Below are 16,584 nucleotides of genomic sequence, written 5' to 3'. Positions count from 1 at the left end.
TGCTTAATGCAATCAACAAGTGTTGCCATCTCTTTGTGAAATAAATCACAGGCATACATATACATGATTATACATTGATTTTTATAAGTGCATATAACATATTAAGAATATATATTTGAAAAAGTGCATCACATATTATGGCTTTCTTATTAAAATTAATCTACCTAGAGACCAAGAATAACTCCGCACCCTACCAGCATTTAAAATTAAGACACAAAACAGGACTATTCTACTCTTTCCTTTTTCTTTCTTTTTTTTCCAGTAAGAATTTCATAAATCTAAAATCCAGGGGACAAAACTATAGCTTTAGGAAAACATTCCCAAGCAAAGGATATTAAGTATATCCAGAGTTGCTGGTTTCATTATTTAAAACTTAATTCAGCTTATTTGTTCAGAAGTATGTTGTACACTATCATATTAAAAACTAAATAAAATACAATAGATTGACAAAAAACAACTATCTTACAGGAGACAATGAGTATTCTTCAAAATAGGTTTGATACATCAAAATACATCAAAAACTGATGTGTTAACGCTGTGGAAAGGATTACCATTAGTAAAATTCTAACACAAGATAGGTATCAGTGGTACTTGAATTCACTAGGAAAGGAGACTAAAAGAATTAGGCCTAAGGCACTTTTAAAATGTTTCTAATATTAGCACAAATGTGGAGCTTCAAGTAGTTGTATTAGGTTTAATATAAAATCACCAGAACATTAAGAGGCTTCTGTTATCAAATGAGGTAAGTCTCATATTTAATTTGTGACTCAAGCATTTTTATGTTACTCAAACCAATTTTTTTAATTTAAAAATGATTTAGGGAAAGAGATTCAATGATATTTGAAAGTTTATATTTCTGCACATTCTCTCCCTATAGAAAAGAACAAGACTTCCATGAAACTATGCAATAATACACCCAAATGACTTCAGCTTATCCTTCTGTACAAAGAACACTGATGAATACATGTTTACTTCTATATTCCTAAATAAATTCCGATACCATGATGTCCCTTGCTCCTTTAAAAAAGGAAATACTATCTTTCAACTTGTATCTATAAATTGAGCCACTTCACTTTGGATGAACTGTTTTAAAATAAATGCATAGGCAGTTGATAAAATAATGACCACATCTTTAGGTGTTTTAGTTGTCTTTTAGTAAGAAGCAATTCAAGATCAGATAAGCAAGTTCATAACTATGAAAAGAAATTGCTAGTTCCCAATTCTTGATAAGTGTAAGAGTGTTGTCTTCCAAATGAAATCTCCAATTGAAGATACTCCTCCGAGAAGATGTTTTGTTTCCCTCTAGCATTTCTTTCTCTCCCCACCCTCAAACACTGATTTACTTTATGCTGTTAGCGAACTCGGTAGAAAGACAATAGTTGAAATTCTACTTTATAAAATTGTCCTTGTCCAACTCTGCCTTACATATGAAATTGTAACCACTCTGTACATCACTTTGACAATAAATTTTTTTAAATGAATTACAAAAACAAAAACTTTCCTTCTATGGAAGCCTACCTTTATATCCACAACTTAAGCTCTGTGTATCTTTATATGAGCTACAATTTTGAACTGAAAATGAATTATATTAATGTCATCACTCTCATAGATTCTAATGAAGAAAACTTAACATTCAAGTTTTAGTTAAGATACAATCCAATCTTGGATGACTACAACAAAACCCAAGAAAAATGCATGTGTCTCTACGTATATTGGTAAGTTTCACTTTCTACAAGGTATGATGTGGCAACAATTGAATGACCCTTATCACTGTCATTTTGAGGGCTAGCCGGCTTTTTCTTTTCAGTATGCCACCATTTTTATTGCCACATGGCCATATTTGTGAATCTTAAAAAAATTTTCCATTTAAGGTTGTTTTATACAGAAATTGCCATCATGACTGATACTCAAAATATCTGCTGTGTTGCAAGACTCACTAGCCAACTCTTAAGAGACAACAAAGGAGGCTGGTATCTGTGGCTCAGGCATAGAATCTTGGCCACTCAGGAGGCTGAGATCTGAGGATTGATTGTACTTTAAAATCAGCTGGGAAAGAAAAGTCTGTGAAACTCTAGCCTGAAATTAACTAGCAAAAATGCCTGACTGGAAGTGTGGTTCAAATAGTAGAGCACAAGCCATGAAGGAAAAAGACATTGGAAAGCACAAGGCCCTGAGCTCAAGTCCCAATACTAGTGTGCACCTGTGCACAAGCGCACGTGCACACAACATGCACACACGTATAACTCCTACAGGTTACTCTGCTCGGGCTTGCTTTTCCACCAAGCCTTACAATCTAAACTTTTCACTAGCTCTTCTGCCCAATGCACTGATCAATGCTACCATTCTCTCATGTTGCCTCTAGAGCATGCCATATCTCCAATGACCCATGAGTCTAATCAGCATCGTTTTCAAGTGCTTATCTTGTGTTTCCTTTGTGATTGTACCTGACTAACCACATAAAAGAATACAGAATTCTATGTGGGGTGTGTATATGTGAGAGTGTGTGTGTGTGTGTGTGTGTGTGTGTGTGAGTATGTGCACTAAGGCATGTGCCTACCTATCCTCATTTCCTCTTTTCTTTCCCCTTCACCAGGATGTCAAAATAAATGAAGTGATCACTTTTTAAAAAATATAGAATGATATAAAAATATATAGAATCCAACTGCTTGAAGGTAGCTTACAAAAAAGAAAAAACACAACTAGCAATTCTGTATGCAAAGTTAAATCCTGGACTGCCACCGCTGCTCCAATAACACACAAGAACAATGTGACTCAAACTGCAATGGACAGGTTAAAAACACTTCATAAAACTTGAAACACCTGCTATGGGATATGTTAATGCACAATTTAATCGAGGAAATATTTCTCTTCCTAACTCACCTGTTCCCGCACCCATCCTGAATTCAACTCCATAAACTGCAGTTATCCCCCATTATAAAACAGTTGACGGTTAAAACAATGAGCCAACCAAGAAAGTACAATATTCTATAACTGACATTTACTGCCATTGGCCTTGGACTTCTAATCTTTACCAGACGGGCACACAAATCACTCCATCAGCTCATAAAGGTGTGCTTTTTTAACCTCTAAAACAGATGGGATTGGCCAGAAGTGTCTGGCATGTCAAACTGCTAATCACTGCTGCCCTTTGCACAAAATAACCCACTTAAGTTGAGGCATGGTTGCACTGTAACCGACATTAGTCTGTGGGAAACCCATTTAACTGTCACACACTCCTGCCACTCCTGCTCTCCCTTAATTAAGCCTAATGCCTTATGCTTTGACCTTTTGTTCTAGCCTATTAACCCTATCTAGTACAAGTTCAATTATGTTAAACTAAAAAGTTTGCTGTAAAATATTAAATGTCAAGTTCAAAAATCATAAGGAACATCCTCCTAGTCTTAAGTTCTATGCACCCTGATACTCCATGCATTCAAAAACTAAAACCTCATGTTCATTCGAGGTAATTCTGATGCTTATTGAGTTATTCTAGTCCATCTTCCTCCAGCTCCTCCATATCCCTTTTTTTAAATTAATTAATTTATTTATTTACAAAAGTAGCCACAACCGAAAGTTGTAAATAAGGGACCCATTTCAGACAATGAGAACTGCTAAATCCTGCAACACTTGAAAATATGTAAGAATATACATATCCTTTCTGGATATGTCATTGAAGTACTAGAGACAGCCAACAACTTAAGTGATCACAAGTACTGGATAAATTCACAAGTTTAAGGACAAGTACTTTTCACACTTCCATAGAAAAGATGGCTGTTCACTTAACAACACCCCCCAAAAAAAGAACCTTTCAAAATTCACAGTAAAGTATCACATGTATTCCTCACCAGCATAATCATCACAGATGTCTTAGTTCTCTCATTCAGTGATATGTACTGCTGTTTGCTCCCCAATCACTTCATACAACTAGACAAAACTACCTTGATAACACACACTAAAGATCAGTGTCATAAAATTTTAAATTCTACAGTAAACATGAAAAACATTGTGTAATAAGTTAAAATTCTGGAAAGATTTCAACATTTTGTCTTTTTGGTGGCCCAAAGGCCCACCATAATTTTTAATAATTCTTACAAATTATTCTCAGCATTAATGGTTATCGTCATCTTTTGCATTTACAACTCTAATTTTTACAAGCATAAGAAAACTTTTCACTAAATGAAACATGTACAGGACAAGGGTATTTAAAATGTAAAATATGCACATAGGTAAGTAGTCAAAAAGGAAAAAAAAAAAAAAAAAGAAAGAAACACTTGCTAAGAGGCATCCATTGCCAGGCATAGGTGAAGTTAGTTCTGGTGAAAAACTTGTTCTCCCAAAAGCAGGAAACTAGGTTAAAGGTATTTTTAAAGCACTTGTTAAAAACAATGCAATAAATACTTACCCAGGCAATATATTTTAAGATTTGGAAGGAAAGAAATTTCTCATCTATAATTTCTGAGCTCAAATTCAATTTAATTTTATTTTTTGCCTTTCAACAGCAATAACTAATGATTAAAGAGCATGATGATGAGATCATAATAGAATATTCTGTTAAGACAAAACAGAATATTCTGTTTCTTATTCTATGTTTAATAGTCAGAAAATTCTATGTTTTTAAACCTAACAAAAGTGTTTTATCTATTACTTAATCCCTATAACTTTATCAGGCTTTGGATAGTCAGTCATTCTTGACAGACACTAACTTTTAAGGTTATTGAACACAAAAATTAACTGCAGGCAGGACATTTTAAGATGATTTGATGTTACCAATCAGTCAAATCCAACATAATTAAATGTGTCAAGCTGGTATGTCCTTTGACTACTAGAAGTGACCCAAGAATACTACCTAAAAGTCTTTGAAATATTTTGCTTCATTCCTTTAACAAAGGAAAAAGAAAACAAAAAAAGTGTTGCCTCTAAAATGCTGTTGAACGTGTTTTCTAACATATTACAATGTTCATATTTTGAATAGATTTAAGATTATAATAGCAAATTGTTTCAAGTGACAATTGCAGCATCACTAACAGTTTCATTTTTTTCCTTTTCATAATTAATATGCCTGGAAAGATGGTAATTTTTAAGGCTGCAATGCTATTCTTGAAAGTAGGCTAAATCAAACAGACCAAAGAAATACAGAACTATTATTTGCAATTTGCACATAATAAAAAGCTGTTCCCTATAAATATATAAAGGCTTCACTCCTTGACCTAAATGAGCTAGATTTTACCATTAGTTGAGATGGGCACAGCTCAAATCGCCAATGCTTCCAGGCAGTCTTGGAGGTGGTAAGACGTAGGAGAATGGGCAATACAAGGATGAGTAAGCTCAGGGAGCTTAGAGTCAACAGAGCAAACAGACACTGACAAGTCTGACTATGGTGCATACAACGGTGTGCTCAGGGGAAAATATTGATTCAGGTTTGGGAACTGCTTTAAGTCTTTGAATATTCTTGCCTACTGTCCCTAAAGCAATTTGCATATGCCACATAAAGAAAGGGCTATTGCGAGGTTCACTCTCTTCTTTCTTATAAGAAGTGTGATCATCTATGTGCAAGGCACATTATCACTGCTTGTCTACACAATGTCCCTTCATCCATTACTTTTTTTTTATAACAGAAGGCAGAAATGGGGTCTATAACCTTTGCATTTTGTGCCCAATTGAACCAAAGACCCAAATGCCTCAATTTGTTAGTTGTAGGTAATAAATAAGACCGGTGTTCTGATTTTATCAGTCAATTAAAGGTGCCTGGCTGTTTATTTATTTACAAAAAGAAAGCTTCTAGTGTGTGTGTGTGTGTGTGTGTGTGTGTGTGTGTGTGCGCGCGCTGGCACTGGGGCTTGAGTTTAGGGTCTGGGTGCTATTCCTGGGCTCTTGGGGCTCAACGCTAGTGTTCTACCATTTGAACTCTACTTGGGGCTTTTTGTGGTTATTGGAGGTAAGAGTCTTTGACTTTCCCTGCACAGGCTGGCTTCAAACTGTGATCCTCAGACCTCAGCTTCCTGAGTAGCTAGGATTACTGCTGTGAGCCACCAGCACCCAGTCCCAGCCCCTTCCCCCAACACTGTTTTTCAAACAGAACTCAAAATGCCTATGACATATACAAACAAATCATGAGTTCATACACACATGTACTATAAAAGAACTTCTCGCGTAAAAATTATCTGCCTAAAAATGATATTGAAGTAATAGAATTATCAAATGGACTCAAGACTTCTGAAGATCACAAGGATTTAAGTACTTAGATCACACCCCACTTTTCAGGACCCAATACTGATTCCTATAGGTCCTATCTTGGCCTTTGCTTGGACTTTACTCTTGGATCCACTGACAAAGCTGGGTCATTCTTCCCTCACAATTGGTACCAAACTTTTCTTCCTGAGACTGCCAAAATAAAAACAAATAAACCTGGACTGGGAATGTGGCTTAGTGGCAGAGTGCTTGCCTAACATGCATGAAGCCCTAGGTAGCTCAGCACCACATAGACAGGAAAAGCGGGAAGTGATGCTGTGACTCAAGTGGTAGAGCAGTTCCCTTGATCACAAAGAGGCTCAGGGACAGAGCCCAGGCCCTGATTTCAAGCCCCAGGACTGGCAAACAAACAAACAAACAAACAAACAAACAAATAAATAAATAAATAAATAAATAAAATAAACCAGTTGTATCAAATAAGCCAAGATTGACTTCTCACTCCATCCGGGTCAATCTAACTGTCATATGAATGACTTTTAAAATTTATTTAGGGCTGGGGATATGGCCTAGTGGCAAGAGTGCCTGCCTCATATACATGAGGCCCTGGGTTCGATTCCCCAGCACCACATATACAGAAAATGGCCAGAAGTGGCACTGTGGCTCAAGTGGCAGAGTGCTAGCCTTGAGCAAAAAGAAGCCAGGGAGAGTGCTCAGGCCCTGAGTCCAAGCCCCAGGACTGGCAAAAAAAAAAAACACACACAACCCAGAGCTACTCAGGAGGCTGAAATCTGAGGATCACAGATTGAAGCCTGCCTTGAGCAAAAAAAGAAAAAAGAAAAAAAATTATTTAAATCCTTAGGGGTTCAATTTCCTGATCTGTAAAATGTATATGATAATTTGTTAGAAATTTAAAATTAATAACAACTGAAACCATTGGAAGATAAAGTATTTGTTTACCCAATTGCAGCACATGGATTCCTAATCAATTAAAAAAAACAAAACAGGCTAAGAATTTGAAAAAAAAATAAGGGAAATATGAAAGGAAGCAAAACTGACGATCTAAACAAGAAAATGGTACACATGTGCTGAATATTCTTGAGCACTTTAGCACTATTTCATTTATAAACTGTACTGGGTGCCCTTTCATAGAAAAGACGCCTGTATAAACTGTTGGCTTGATAATGGAGAAGGCCGGGAAGGTGTCTCTAAGATAACAGTGCTAAAGTTCACAGCATCCATAGCTTTTGGTCACAGTACTCCACAAAATTATTTCAATTTGTTAAAGTCCAGGCAAAAGGAATACAGCACTGGAAAAAAAGAATGTTTTGAATAAAACATAACACTGATCCATATCAATCAAAGTTTTGCCTGCAGAGATGAAGGGCCAGACATTAGACATTGCCTTGGTTTTTGCTTGAGTAATACCAAATATCCAGCCATTAGGAAAGAACTGGATGGTAAGCCAAAGACTTCTTTCAACCCCATGTATGGCATCAGCTACAATCAGTCTATTTTTTTTCTTTCTTTTTTCTTTTTTTCCAATCCTGGGGCTTGAACTCAGGGCCTGGGCACTGTCTCTGACCTTCTTTTGCTGAAGGCTAGCACTCTACCACTTCAGCTACAGCACCACTTCCGGCCTTTTCTGTTTATGTGGTACCAAGGAATCGAACCCAGGGCTTCATGCATGCAAGGAAAGCACTCTACCACTAAGCCTACCACTAAGCCACATTCCCAGCCCTACACTTGGTCCAGCTTTTTTCTTTTTTTCCAAAGAAGCATGGATGGTTTTGAGAAATGATACAAATATATATCTAAAACTAAAGAAAACATTTCTCTCAGATACCTCACATTGACAGTTTCTCTTTGTTGGCCAAAATATATTCTCCTCCATAAAAAATAGAAACAAAGCATTTCTTTCGACTTTATGTGAATACTTTATTTTCCCAACATTTACTCAGCAATTCAAAATCCAAAGCACACTAGAAAATATTACAAATATGTGCCTTATTACTCATCCTATGTCTTCATTATAGATTCAATTTGTACCTTTCAATGTATAGAGAACCACTCAGCTAGAGTGGTTTGGGGTTCAAAATCCCATAAATTTTAAATGAGGAAAGTAAAAAAAGTGGAAAGCTTTGGAACTCCATTTCTCATGGTCTCAACACTAAATGAACATGTCTGGTGTGTACTGAAAATTACAGAGCTTGTCACAAACCTGCCTAACTCAGAAGTCTCCAACCTCCAAGGCTCCAGTCCCACAATGAAACCAATGATCTACCTCTAATTCCAATCAATTCACAAATGCTGGTGTGTACAGAGATTAGCAGCATAGCACCATCTTTAACACAATTATTCAGGGTGAAGCCAATGATAATAAGAAAAAAATTATTATTATAAGAACCTTGGTAGTCAAAGGTTGTTTCTTTTCAGCCAGGAAAAAACTATGGCTCTGAATTTGTTACAACTGTTTCTTGAAGTGGACAAACATAATTAGCCTTGGGAACACTGAGATTAAGACCATGACAAGCTATTTTAATGAATTATATCAAGAAACATAGTTGCTTTCACTGCTTCAAAGAGCACTGCAGTAATTCTGTGGTACACTTCACCAGAGCTAGCTCAGGAGGGCAAGGTGCCACTGCCCTTGGGTACCCCGGTTCTCTGTTCTCTCTCACACACGTGGTACAAGCGGCAGGATAGAGAGAACTAAGTGCAAGATCAATTGACAGCCATGTGCCTTCCTGAGAGGCCAGTCTGTGAATCCAGGCTGGGAAGTTTGTACCTAGTGCCTGACTTTTATTGTCACATGTGAGGCAGGAAGCCTGCCTGCTGAAAAATCTGCTTCTCACTGATTTTCTCCTCAAAGGAAGGCATTCTCATGGAAAACCAAATTATCAATGAAATTAGCGGTGTGGCCTCAGGCAAGATACTGAGACTGCTCACATTTCTTTATCTATATACCTTCAAAATGGCATATATATATTAGGGGTAGGGGTTTGTAGGGATTGAGAACATGCATACAAAGGAGGCATCCAATGGCAGGTACAAAACAGTTGCCCTCAAAATAACAATTTTCTTCCTTTTCTGGCTACTCCCCACAAGCTAAAAAAAAAAAAAAGAGGGAAGTAAAGGCAAAGCCAAGCATTTGGACAAATTCTTCCCATTCCACGTTTCTCACTTTTAAAAACTGTACATTTGAAATCATTACTTTTTAGAGCCAACAGTAGCATATATGGACATAGAATCCGAACTTCAGAATCTGTACATGCTATTGTCCACAGAGATAAAAAGAACTTATTTTTTTTCTGTACCAGGGATAGAGTTAGTAGAAAAACCTAAAAAATAAAAATGAAGTGGAAAAAAAAAGAAAAGAAAGAAATAGAATTTCTTTGAATTTTATTCAAAAATCAAACCTGAGCTCACATGACCCATTGTGTAAATAAATAATGCCTTCAGGGCAAAAATGGCAAAGGTGATTTGGGAACACTGCTTGCCCATTTAGGATATTTCACACACCTGCAAATAAACACTTTTTCTTGATCCCCCTACTTTCTGTCCTCCTTTCCCATTATAACTCTAGTCCTCCATTATAGATTATTATAAATTCTTAACTAAAGAGCCAAATCATTCCAGAAGGAGTATTTTTCACAAACCTATTAGCATCCCTTATACATTTCATCTCTGTCAAGTTTTTGAGACATGCTTTGGAAGAGAAATCATATTTTATTCTGAACTTCTAATTCTCAGATGTGTGCTTTTACATGCCAGGTTCTTGTCCACATTGTGTCATTAAGCACTGTAAGATTGTGTATCAACACAATCCCCTCTCTCACTAATACTACAAAAAATGACCATTTGACTTTTAATACAGTAGCATATTTAATGTGTTCACACATTACTTATAGACAAACTTCACAATTAAAAGCACATCAATGTAAGAAGTTACCTCAGTTCCTTCCAGGTAGTGACTTAACAGACCTTTATCTAGTACCATCACTTAGCTGGTAAACAATACAAAATAAAATAATCAAAGCAGACTACTAGCAACACAAGCTCCAAAGTCCATGGAGTTGCCCTCAATACCTTGCAGAAGATGAAAATTACAGTTTTGAAAACAAGCAGTGGCCCTGACTATCATTTACCCAAGTGACTGAGAAATGACTTTCTTAATTAGAAGTCTAAGAGTGAAAGACTCCTTTCCAGCAAAACTCTGCATAAACACCTACATGAGGTCAATCAGAGTTATCCTGTCCCAGTGAGTGGTATCTTAAGCTGATGACTCAAATTCCTCACAGGCTTCAAGTTTAATATTTCTTGAAACCCTGGGCTTAGTCACAGCGAATTCAGGGCAAATAAGGATTTCTTCCTTACATTGTCAAAGATATTTTTACTAAACAACACCAAGTTAAAGAGGCAAGATGGATTTTAACTTAGAGCTTTTATTCCCTGAGGTGCAAGAAGTTAAAAATTTTCTAGGAAGACTGAACCATGATACTTTATAATTTCAAACACAACTATTAACTCTGTCAGAGGCAATTTTATTTTCAAATTCCTGAAAAAAAAAACCTTTTATCTCAGCCCTTGTAACTGAAAGTGAGGGAGGCAAGGAGGAAAAGAGGTGAATAATGGGGACATGTCACAATCTTTCTAGCTTAAATTTCAACATATGATGGTGTTTTTTAGATTATTTCTACCAAAACACAAATCAGATCGATTATATTTTAACAGATAACTATTTATACCATTATGTTAAAAACTGGTATAGCTTTAAAAAAAACATTAAAATTACTAAGTAAATACACTTAAGATCTTTTTCTAATGTTACTCTTAGCAGTGACATTACTCTTTTTCTTTTTTCTCTACAGTTTTGAATTGCCAACTTTCTAGGCCCTTCAAATTTGCTTCTCCTATATTCCTCCCAGAGGTCTAGGCTAACTTTTTATCTCCAGCATAATTCAAAGGATAAAATTCAACAAATTCCTAATGCAATGGCAAAACTATCCTGCTTTAAAATTATATTACAGTTCTCTGCTTTATGAATTTAAGAAAAACTACCGTATGTTTCTGGTGCAATGATTATTCTATAATATCACAAATTTTGCAATATTTTATTCATAATATTTGCAAGAAAGTGTGGGGATCAATTTGAATTTCAAGATTCATGACACAAAATATTTAGTATAACAGTTATACACATTAATGTACTATCCTCATCTCTGAATCTATATTCATTATGAAAACTTGTAACTACCTTTTCTACCTATAGCAAAATGTGAGGTAATTTCTGCTGTAAATTGGCTCTAATCTTCACAGTGATGCACATTCAAGATTCATCAAACTGAACATTAAATTTCAAAGAAGAAGAAAAAAGGCAGCTATTTAACAGTTTGCAAGGAAATTCTGATAAGACTCCAGTTCTCTTTGGTCTCAATTTCTTTTCGTACTGTACAGTCAGAAAGAATTCTTCTATAAATATTTACATCAAGGCATCTCCATCAAAGATTCTATAAAAGATTTTTTTAGTTCACCACCCAAACTCCAGATCTTAAAAGAATAAAGAAAAGAGACTTAATGTTCATTCATTTTTTTTTCCTCCAAAGCAAATGATGACTCCTGGTTTCATGCTGGTCCCAAATTCTGATCAACTACTTTAGATACACTTAAGAGGCATTCAAAAGCAAAGTGTGCATATATATGCACAAATGAGGAACTTGTCATTTTTTTCTCTGCCTCAGACAACCACTATTTATATAATATTGCTGGCCTCATAAAAGGGAATCCATTACCATCAGCAATTCATGTCTCTGCTTCAGCATCAGATGCAAACAGGACATGGAAACAAGATCTCTCTCCTCCATTTACTTTTTGTTTGTTACACCCTCTGGATAAAATCCTCAGCTCCAGTCCATTGGCCTGCTTCGCCATCTGCCACTCCTAGCTTTTACCTTCTCAAGCTTTAGTGACCATCCTGGTATTGTATTTCTAATTGGTGTGTTACCTAAATACTACTGAATGTGTTTGCTCATCCCTTACCCCTACAATCCTAAAAAAAAAAGAAAGAAAACAAACTTAAGAAATGAATCTTATTCAACAGATCCAAATATACATACCCTGAAATCACCCAACCTTAGTCTGTTGAAAATGTCTGATCTTTCAGAAGTCATCAATGTTTTTTAAAATAATCCTCTAATTGGAAGACCTGAGCATACAGGGCTTAAAGACAGCAAATGCTTTTTCCTCAGTCATCACCCATGTAAAATAGAAGGTATTATTTTAAAAAACAAAATCCATACCTGGCTATATATCAGTATAGTATTGGAGAAAATAAAAGAAACTTGACCTGACCTCCACAGATAATATTTGAGAAGCTACAAATATAAGGCAGGGAAAAGTAAAAAAAAAACACCAAAACTTGTAGAACCTTTTTTATTTCAGAGAAACTAAGAGGGAGAGCAAGAGAGAGAGGAGGAGAATGAAAGTAGAAAGAGAAATTAAATCTCCATTAACCCACACTTTAAAAACTTAAGTTAGGCAATCTAAACGTTGAAAAGTACAACCCATCTTTATCACAATTCAAAGTGAGCGTATCTTTTCTTTTCTTGATTAAGAACTATATTTGGTAAATGTGTTTTTAATCAGAATTGCCTTTTTAATATTACACACTAAATACCATTGCTTTTCTGGACCTCTTTTTAAAAAAGTGCTTAACAATCTTCAGTTTTAAAAAACTTTAAGACTTTATTCCTTTAACCTCATATATCCTAAGTCACTCTGATTTAAAATTACTGGTACATCACAGTCTTCTAAGTGCTGGTTTGCAAAGGAATCTGTGCAATTAATAATAGCCTTCCTCAGTCTCATCTTTCTAAAAAGCTGAGGATGGCATATCTCCTTATCTTCCTATTTGTTCCATTAGATTGACATATTTTGCCTCATCTGTCACCTCCCATAAAACTCTGCTTTCAGATATGAGTTAATTCATTTTTAGTTGTCCTCAATGTTCTAAAATAGTGACGTTTGACAGAATTAATACAGTGCTCTAGTTCTCTCTGTTCAACTGATATTTAATTAAAGATCTTGGAGGCCATCTTTCTCTTGGGCCACACCATTTAAAGGAGGAACACTTCCTCCTTGGACAATGTAGAAAGCTACATAGCAGCAAATCTGCCTCCCTTCAGTCTCCGGTAACAGACTGCTTTACTACACATAAAGTATGAACAAAATGGATTATCACTTTATTTCACATTGACCTGACTCCCATCTCTGAACCACAACTCTACTATTGCTTACATTCTCCTTATCCTTTCAAGTTCCAGAATTTCTGTAGCTGTCAGGGCTTCATGTTTTAAGCATGGTTTTTGTTTCTACTGGACTTCAAAGGGCTCTAATGGCATTTTATTTGAAAGGTTTCTTGAGCATCTGATATCACAAGAAAATCTCCAAACAGTCACAGCTAAGTTGGAGCGCCAACTGAAAATTCCCTCTTTTAAATTCTTTTGAAGTAATATATTTTGGAGAGCAGCCCACTCAACTTGATATATCACAATAATTTTCTATTCAAAAGGTGGCATGGATAATTTAAATTGGCAGTTGCCATTTACTACTTAAATAATTGTTCTCTTGGATGGCCTTTAGAAAGCTTGCACTTCTTAATCATTTTTGTTTTTTGGTTTTGTTTTGTTTTGTTTTTTACTATATTGGAACCACAAGAGGCATGTCAATTTAAGCAAACTTCAGGAGCAATAAACTAACAAACAGACTCTAGGTGGTGGTATAGGTTGTTTTTTATCACAACGTTTTGCTCTTAAAACTTCAAGAGTCAGAAGGGCCTTCACCTCCTATACACACACATTTTCTTTCTTACTTTAAGCTTACAATACTGCAGGGTGTTTAAATTAGGAAAGATCTGAGTTTATCGCTTGAAGCGCCAGGTAAAACATGATTCTAAATTGTCTTACATAGATTCAACTGGTTTTCGACTACTTCCAAGGCTTGATAAGTAAACCTCACTGTGGAATGTTCCTCTTTTTTATTTTAAATATAACATCTTCCCTTCCTAGGGTACTTTTAAGAATAAGTTTGGAAAGAAGTCTTCCCACACCAGAGTAGGAAAAGCCTAGAGTAGCACATACTCATACTCCATTGACTGACTCTGTCCTTTGTCTCTAGGAACTTAGTCCAAGCAGAGAAAGTTACTACTGGGGATGGAGCCACTGCTCCAAGAACAGTCAATCCCTATCCTGGGAAAAACCAGAGCAACTCACTTAGAAGTTGAAAAACATTTCAACATACTGCAGACAGCAACCTACACTTAGAGGCCAAGCAGAGGAAGCACCATTTGTTTAAAAAGTCAACTGATTTCACTGTCTCTTCAACAAAGGTAACTAACTGATGATTAAACATTGGATAATCACATGTGGAAGATGCCACCCACTTGCTAAGCCTATGATTCACTAATAAGCAGGTTCCAGGCAATTCATAACTTTAAAGAATGAATTACTTAAACCCTCTGCTTCACAAATTCCCCAGGGACAGGCAAAAAGACTATTCGTGACATGTACATATAGGTAACCTAAATATATTTTACTCTGGCCATCAATATAGTCTCAGATACTCTAATAATCTGTGCCCTCACAATATCACACTTAATGCATTTACACTACCAGAGACAAACTAACTCAGTTCCACCAGCAGCAGAGTTGAAAGTTCTTGCACCTAGAAACACCTCAACTTTTCCCAAAATAAAATGTCTTATTTAAAAAATAAAAAAGTACCTATCATTCCACTCTTCTTCAGAATCGGATGATATTACTATCACGATAGAAGAGAGGAACTCCTAGAATGCTTCTGAGATCAACATGTGTCACAGACTCCCAGTGTGTCCGCCTCCACAACACAGTCGATTCCTTTGTTCTTTTAGCCCGAACACCAACTCCTGATTAAAATTTGGAAACTACTTTGGGCAGGGTGGAAGTCTGTACGAGGTAATCCACTGACACCCTTCCTAAACTAACACTATTCAATCCCAAGGAGTCAGGAGGATACAGTCCGAAGTGGGCAATGCAGCCTGCCAGGGCGAGATGTGAGCCCGAGTCCTTGTCCCAAGGGGTAAAACTACGGATTGGCCTAGGGGTGGGTCCCAGGGGTCCAGGGGGTCCCAGGGACCCGGCCCTCGGGAGGCCAGGAGCCAGTGCGGGCAGGCCTGGCCTGGGACTGAGAACGGTCCCTCTTCCATGCACTCTTGCAGGCCGGGAATCGAGCGAGCACAGGGCAGGGAGGCGCCCGGGCGGAAGGCGGGGGGAGCGGTGCCCAGAGCCACCCAGGACGCGGCTGGGTAGCACGGGACTCGAGGCGCCCGGGAGGCCGGCAGGACACGGGGGCACGACCCCAGGCCCGCGCCCGAGCCCTGCGCGTTGGTCCCCGGCTCAGGGCGCGCACGGCGGCCGTCCCTCGGCCCAGGACCGGGCACGGAAGAAAGAACGAATGGACGGACGGACAGACGGGCGAATCCCGCGGAGCTTTAACTCCACAACTTGCCAGCCCCGCCGCCAGGGCCCCCCGAGTTCCGGAAGGAGCTTCGGAAGCCGGGTCGAGAAGCACGATTCTCCCCGACAAGCCGTCCGTGCCAGCGGCCGACTCCCCGCCGCCGCCTGCGATCGCTGCGTCCGGGCCGCGCAGCCCAGGGGCCGCCCCGACGCCCCCGCGGGCCTGCCGGCCACCGCCGCCGCCGCCGCGGGCCGCGCTCCCGGGTTGTTTCCGGCGCCGCCGCCGGCTGCTCCTCCGAGCTTCCCCCGGGCCGCTATCACCACTCACCCGAGGCCGCCGGGCTCCGAATCCCTCCGGCTTAGTCAGGCTCGCTCCACCGAGGCACCCCGCCGCCCCGTCCCGTCCTTCCCGGCTGCCCCGGCCGCTCTGGTCTCGGAGCTGCCGCGCTGCCCAGCGCGCAGCGGAGGACCTGCGAGGCCCCGGGCGTGTGCGCGCGGCTGGGTCGTGCCTCCGCCTGGGCCGCCTCCGCCTGGGCCACCGCCGCTTTCCTTCCCCGCCGCCGCCGCCGCCTCCCGAGTTCGGGGCTCTGCTGCAATGTCTGCGAGGCTGACTTTGAGCGCCTCGCTCGCCGCCCGCCCGCCCGCGGCCGCGCTCCTCCCTCCGCCCGCGACTCCGCCGCGGCCCAGTCCCTCCCCTCGCCGCCCCACGCCATTCAGCTCCTCAGCCAAGTTTCTTAACCCTTTTCCTCCCCTCCTCCCATTGTCACCGGGCGGGAGGGAGCGCTCGGCTCCCGCGGCCCCGCTCGAGATGGGTTTTGTGGGGTGCTACTATTTTATTTTTTGTCTCTCATCCCCACCATCCAGGTGGCCTGGCCGGGACCTTACGGCCCGGGAATGGGGGTGGGGG

The 16,584-nt window shown here is 39.1% G+C and overlaps 1 protein-coding gene across 5 annotated transcripts in view; it reads right to left on the bottom strand.

The window, feature by feature from the left end:
• Positions 1-16,309, bottom strand: part of Nrip1 (nuclear receptor interacting protein 1) — a 73,732-nt gene extending 57,423 nt beyond the window's left edge. For 3 of the 5 annotated variants that reach the window (XM_048346406.1, XM_048346408.1, XM_048346409.1), the window contains exon 1: positions 16,006-16,289. The gene's annotated coding sequence lies outside the window, so the exon portion shown is untranslated. Of the gene's footprint in view, positions 1-16,005 lie in introns of all 5 variants that reach the window. The other 2 variants (XR_007210975.1, XR_007210976.1) reach the window with 2 other exon arrangements.
• Positions 16,310-16,584: the final 275 nt, after the last annotated feature.

The sequence above is a fragment of the Perognathus longimembris genome, chromosome 5 (assembly GCF_023159225.1).
Source record: "Perognathus longimembris pacificus isolate PPM17 chromosome 5, ASM2315922v1, whole genome shotgun sequence".
Lineage (NCBI taxonomy): Eukaryota > Metazoa > Chordata > Mammalia > Rodentia > Heteromyidae > Perognathus > Perognathus longimembris.
Note: the sequence above shows the minus strand (reverse complement) of the source record. Positions and strands in the feature narration are given on the sequence as shown.